This window comes from Penaeus monodon, chromosome 2 (assembly GCF_015228065.2).
Source record: "Penaeus monodon isolate SGIC_2016 chromosome 2, NSTDA_Pmon_1, whole genome shotgun sequence".
Lineage (NCBI taxonomy): Eukaryota > Metazoa > Arthropoda > Malacostraca > Decapoda > Penaeidae > Penaeus > Penaeus monodon.
In genome coordinates this window covers 2,925,657-2,932,473 of record NC_051387.1, presented here as the reverse complement: position 1 = coordinate 2,932,473, position 6,817 = coordinate 2,925,657, and positions in this window count along the sequence as shown.

Below are 6,817 nucleotides of genomic sequence, written 5' to 3'. Positions count from 1 at the left end.
AAGCAGCTCAGAGGGTGGGATAACGGACCAAGAGTGCTGATATGGGAGAGGTGTGGGAGTTGGTGTTCTACTAGGAGGGGGGTATAAGGTGAGATATTTGTGCACATAAGGGATTACGTGTGTAAGGGATAGAGGGGATGGGGGAGGGTTAACATAAGGATTCACGTTGTGTATCCAGGAGGGAATGAAGGGATAGAGGGGATGGTGGGAGGTTAATGTGGGCGGGGTGGGTCGGGGTGGATGGGCTGGTTGGGAGGGGTTAGTAGGATAGGGTGTAGGGGGATATCGTTAGGAGGAGGATGGATATCAGCAGTTACTTGCAGTGTGAAAGAGCAGGAGTTGTAAGATTGAGGTTTGAGTGTCAGTTTTCATTAAGTCAATCTTGAATATTTCAATAGTTTTCTGAGGATTGGTTGGGAGTTTGTGGGGGATAAAGGATTCTTGTGAGGGGGGGAAGAGAGGACTGGGTATTCAAGCGTAGGGGCCAAAGGAAGGTGGAGGGTTTGTGTGGTAGGGGAAAAGGGGGTGGAAACGTTTGTTCTGTCTGTTACGGGTAGTGCGCGGAGGGAGGGAGGGAAGGTGTTGGGTTGTAGTGGTGATTGGAGGATCTAGTAGAGATTGGAGTGTCTGGGTTTAGGAGGCAAAAGCGTTTGACTGGGGAAGGTAGGAGGTAGAAGAGGGGGAGTCAGATGTAGGGTGGGTGGGTTTAGGAGAATTGGTAGAATGACGCAGTATTACTGGAGTAAGGAGTAAGAGAAGAAACCACGGTCGACGTGCTTCCGCTGGATTCACGTAGGTGGGTCCAAGTGAATCTGGATTGCTACCTCAGACTCAAATTTGATAGGTGGACAGCCCCTATAAAATACATTATGTGGGCCGCACAGTTGGCACATGTGCGTGATGGCAGAGCAGTTAGATCGGGTATGGCAGGTTGGCACATAGTGAGGCATCTGGCGGTGGACCGGCTAATGTGCTGGGTGTTCCTAGACGCCAACAATTTTGGCACTGACGTGGAGGAGGTTGGTAGAGACGAAACAGGGAGGGATTATCCTTATGAGGACGTTAAAGGGGAAGGTCACGTCTACGGAAGGTAATTTTGGCTATGTAGTGGGTTTCTTCCCCCCCCCCCCCTGAGACCTCTGGGGGGAATGGCAGGAGTATTGTACTGACGTTGCATATAGTCTGTGAGACAGGCAAGTAGGTGTCTCACAGTCTCATGACCAATCTTTGTCATTAGACTGGGCAATTTGCTGGGGAGATTGACACTGTTCGGTGCAAGTATGGAGCGGTTGGATGGGTCTGCAAAGAGGGGGTTCCAATAGGTTCAGTTAAGTTTTTTGTTAATGCTGATAGCTTGGTTTTCGGATGTACTGTGACAAGAGGGAGCGGTCGGGTCGGCTACGGAAAGAGATTTTACTACTTGTGTTGGAGACATTGTTGGGAAGAGAAGGGTGTTGTCAGAGTAGGGAGGAGCGTGGGCGAGACACGAAAAATCGGTCCCTTTGGCGCACTAAAGAGAGTATTAAAGATTGTTGTAGAGATAGGGGTAGTAGAAGGGCGGGCGTGACGAAGATGGAGTAGTGGAGGGAGGAGTGTTATGGAGAGGTGGGCCCAAAAAAAAATTTTAAAGGGGAGGGGGAGTATCGGGGGACTGATAAGGTATGTAATAAGGGAGGATAGGGTGGTTGATGTTGGAGGTTGTGGGGATAGAGGTGTTGAAGTTGAGCATTGCTGGAAAGAGTGGAAATGTTCCTTAAGGGTTGATTGTTGGCTAATGTACAGTAGGCATTGATGAGGGGGTAGTTATTGCAGTGTTCGGAGCGTGGTCAAAGGAGAGCCTGGGGTCCAGAATCGGTGTGGGTTAAAATCGTTGTGGGCTTATTTCTGATAAAGGGCAAGGCCTCATTGACCCTATAGTGGGCGAATGTTTTCATTACTGGCCATGGTAAGCTGGTATGTGGGAATAAAAAACAGTCCACCCCTCAGGGTTCCCTTGAGGGGTAAGGGTAGGTAACAATCAGCGGGAATACCGGCCCCCGCTCCCTCAGGCCGTTCAGGACTGGCCACAAAGCAGCCGTTCATCCTTTCAGCACGGCTCTCACACCTTATGAGAGTGGATAGCAGAAGGATTTGGTGAAAGGACAGAAACGGAAAGTGGAAGGAAAAAAAAAAAATGGCCATGCAAAATAGTTGAGTCGAGGGCTGAGTTCCAAGGTTGGGGCTGTTAACCCATCATTGGTTTTTTTTTTGTTCGGTCCCAGCTCGCCTCCTAAGGCCCCCCCACGACAACAACGGGCAAGGGATTGGGGGGGAGAGAGAAGAGGAGAGAGAGAGAGAGAGGGGAGTGAGAGAGAGAAGAGAGGTGAGTTGAGAGCGAGAGAGAGGAGTGAGAGAGAGAGAGAGGGACGTGAGCGCGAGAGAGAGGGAAGTGTTGGAGTGAGAGAGAAGAGGGTGGAGTGGGTGAAGAGAGAGGGAGTGAGTGAGAGAGAGAGAGGGGGAGTGAGAGAGGAAAAGGAGGGAGTGAGGGGAGAGGAGGGGGGGAGGAGAGGAGGGACGGGGGAGATGAGAGAGGTGGGGAGAGAGAGAGAGTGGGGGAGAGAGAGAGGTGGGGGAGAGAGGGGGAGTGGGGGAGAGAGAGGGGGGGAGAGAGAGAGGGGGGATGGGGAGAGAGGGGGGAGAGAGAGAGGGGGGAGAGAGAGGGGGAGAGAGAGAGAGAGGGAAAAGGGAGAGAGAGAAAGAGAGAGAGAGAGTGGGGGAGAGAAAGAAAGAGAGAGAGTGGGGGAGAGAGAGAGAGTGGGAGAGAGGGAGAGAGAGAGAGAGAAAGAAAGAAAGAAAGAAAGAAAGAAAGAAAGAAAGAGGGAGAGGGGATGGGGTGGAGGTACTTGCTTTCCCACTCTCCTTTCTTGAAACTTCCCCTTCTTTGCATCTCATACTTCAGTGGATGTGATTTATTGTTATGAAGCATAGCTCTACTCATAATGTGTACCAGTTCTCATAATCCTACATAGGAAGTGAGAGGGAAAGGGAAGAGAGTGAGGGAGAAAGAGTGAAAGAGTGAAAGAAAGAAAGATCAGATCTTAGCATCTTTGCAAAATGTTAAAACTTCAAGAAACTCTGAAGGGCTAAATAAATGCACTTTCATACACCGATATATTAATCTTTACTGTAAACCTTTCTTAAACCTGAAATATTCTATACAATTTGCATTGATGCATTGCACCGACTGTTGCCAAAGAACAGTCTTAATCCTAGTCTAACCCAAACATTGATGCACTGCACCAATTTAAAAATCTATAAATTTACACAAATAAGCAAAAGAAAAATTCAAACATACAAACAAAAATATCAGTATATCAATTCTAGTACGCTGAGTATACTGTGACACACTATATATAAAATATTACACATTAACAATACATATACATTTATATATAAACATGTATATATGCAATCTGAGTCTTACGTAAACATTATGTGCTTTAGTCTTTAGTTCAAGTGCATATGACAGTAAAGGACTTTTCTTTCTGTGCTACAGATTTGCATGTTAATACTTAAGATTAAATCATTTCATTCCCCTTTCCTTTATTTACAAAAATTAAATACTAAAATTATTCTGTATTTGTTAAGGGAAGAACAGTCATCCTACTAAAATAATATCATGCACTTACAACCCAAAAAAGTTAAATTACAACTTATATTATTGGGAATAATTTAAATTTCAACACTAGTAAATGCAACAAACAACTTTCCAAAGCACATGATGAACCTTTACATACTGGCATTTTGTACATCCATATGTTCAGCACCATTTACAGTCTATATAATTTTCATAGTAGCACCCGGTCTTCCAAACAATTTATAAAGTATTTTCAATTGGAATATAAAGACAGGGGATAGGCACTCATATCTGCAATGATGTTTTAACAAGGAATACTTTTACAAAACATATTTTTTCCTATGAAATTCCAACTTAAAAAAACCAATAGGTTATCATACAAAAATTTTGAAACTTTTTCTAAAGGCTTTATGGAAAATCTAGACGATATACTGCCCCCCTAAACTTTGGTTTTACCAATTAATAATTGCAAGGACTGACGCTCCTCTTTTCATAAATTTCTTTTTACTTCCTTTTGTTTCTCAGTTACATTGGGCTTTGGGTCAATAAGAACGCCCTTTGCACAAGACCCTCAGCAGCTTTATGGTAGTCGCAAATACGAAATAAAAAAAATAATTTCTAATTGTATATCATATATAGACCTTCTGAAGTAGGTATACAAAACATCTAATTTTCCTAAACATACAAAACAGACAATCAGATATAATGGACTGTAATAAGCAATATACACTCATTTATTCTTCAGGTTCAGAACATTGTATCAACCTTCAGACAATCCATTCAAATGACAATCCAGTTATTACTTACTGCTAAAGTGCATGCAACACTGGATCCGAACATGGGAACTTGCTCTCGTGCAATTTGAGTCCAGCCTGCATCATTTCCAACAAGAGCAATGACAGGGGTTTTGTGGCGAGTGTATGTGTCAAACTCTGATAACGAGTAGCCTAAGGATCCATCGCCGTAAATAATCCAGACCTAAGGGAGATAAACAGTAAGAATTAATGAGATGTTTTCAGCATGAAATTAAACATGAGGTTCAAGAAAGCCAGATAACCATAATCAAAATCATGTCAAAATCATCTGTTTCTGTGAGGTAATGAGTGAGAGAGAGAGAGAGAGAGAGAGAGAGAGAGAGAGAGAGGAGAGAGAGAGAGAGAGAGAGAGAGAGAAAGGGAGGAGGAGAGGGGAGAGGGGGAGAGAGGGGAGGGGAGGAGGAGAGGAGAGAGAGAGAGAGAGAGAGAGGAGGGGGAGAAAAAACAAGAGAGAAAAACAGAAAAAGGGGGAAAAAATAAGGGATTAAAACCCAAATGAGAGGGGGAAGGGGGAGAGAAAATTACGGAAAAAGAGCCCAAAAGAAGGATTAGGAATGAGAGGACAACGGGGGGAAGGAGCAGGGTTAAAAATTGGAAAAAAAAACCAAGGTTGTCTTTGATTTAAAAACTGAAATTCTTTATTTCCAAGAATTCCCCGCAAAATCCAAAACACAGGATTAAAAATTAGAGGGAAACCTAAAAATTAAAATAAAGGTGTAGCTATAAACTCCTTTTTATTTTTCATGAGAAACCTTATTCCCCATTTTAGAAAAAAAAAAAAAAAAAAAATAAAATATTTAGCAATTAAAATTTATTTTGTCATATTAACCAAATTCCCCTTTCAAAGATTTTTTTAATTAAAAAATTTTGCAATAACACCCCTAAAAATCAAGATTTTTTTTTAAAAGTTGGCCAGGGACAATTAAAAATTGTCTTCCAATTCCCGAAATTACCATTGTTACCCCGAAAAAAGGTCAAACTGCCCTGTTGTTTTGAAGGAAGATGATAATAATTTGATAATTATTTAAATAATTGTACCAAACAAAGAGTGGTTTGCATATTTTTAAAATATGATGCCTCCATAGAATAAGTTTAATCAACCTGGATTCTGGAAAAGTAAAAACATATGAACATCTCTTGAGTCAATGTGTATTTTTCCTGACAAAGGAGGTACAGCAGGTCTATACTCAATGCATTCCCCACATTACAAGAGTATATTTTTTGTTTTCTGTTGCCAAACCCTTGCAAACTATTATCTTTTGTGGAAAATCCTGACCATTTTTAAGTGTTGGGGAGTGAGAGATGGCTGCTAATGTCTTCTGCATACTAAGTAGTCAATCAAAACAACTCGTTAAAATTTGGCTCCCCGAAGGAGTAAGCACCCGTGCCACAAAGTCTCCTCCATCAGCAACAAGGATAGCCAGACGGAAGCAGTTCCTCAAGCTCCATAAACACTTTCATCGGGTTTAGATGCATCTCGGGTATTTCTTCAGACATCTGTAAAGGAAAGTTTTCTTTCTAAGTCCATGAATACACCTCAAAAGCATCAAGTTTCAGTTCATTCTAATGTCCCTAAACCTTTTAGCATAAAAAAAAAAAAAAAAAAAAAAATAAAAAAAACAACAAAAAAAAAAAAAAAAAAAATTACATATAAAAACATATAAAACAGACATCTGCAAAAAATAAAACGCTACTTGCCCCTAAGGCTCAAATATTCACATCACAGTAAACATTCCATAGAATAATACCCTTTTATTGTTATTTCTTTAGCTTCATCCTTTCCCCTTTAGAGTGGAGATCCATTCCGGGCACAGTTAATCCAGTTAAACCCGCTGCAAGTTCTCATGAATGTTTCCCAAAATCACCAGAAAAAGCACAGTGGCTTCCAGAACATGTCAGCATTCTGTAACACAGGAGGACTTTTACAGAGCCTATTTAAAAGATCATTTTATAAGTAAAAGGAATGCATGACTTATGTAAATCTAGTGAAGCAAATCAGAAAAGCTAAAATAAATCAATAATCTTCCAGTTTTCACAATTCCTTCTTTGATTATTTTTCTCACATTCATAAATATACTCATGAAATTCACTTATGGTAAATATTTGCACATGGATTTAAAAAATTTTAAAGAACTTTGCCAAACATAGTTCACCTTTTCTCAAATAATTTCTCAGTGATTTCCATGAAACCACAATTCTTCTACTAAAATTATACCATTAAGTACCCAGTAAATTTAAAAGAAAGACAAACTTTTATAGTTTTTCCTTGTTCCCGGTTTAAAAGCAAAATTTGGGCTTTACGTCCCAGGGTCCTTCATAAAGCCGAGTGCAACTGCACCCGCCAGTAAGACATTGCTCCTTTAGCACGTCTCTCGGCGCATCGAGT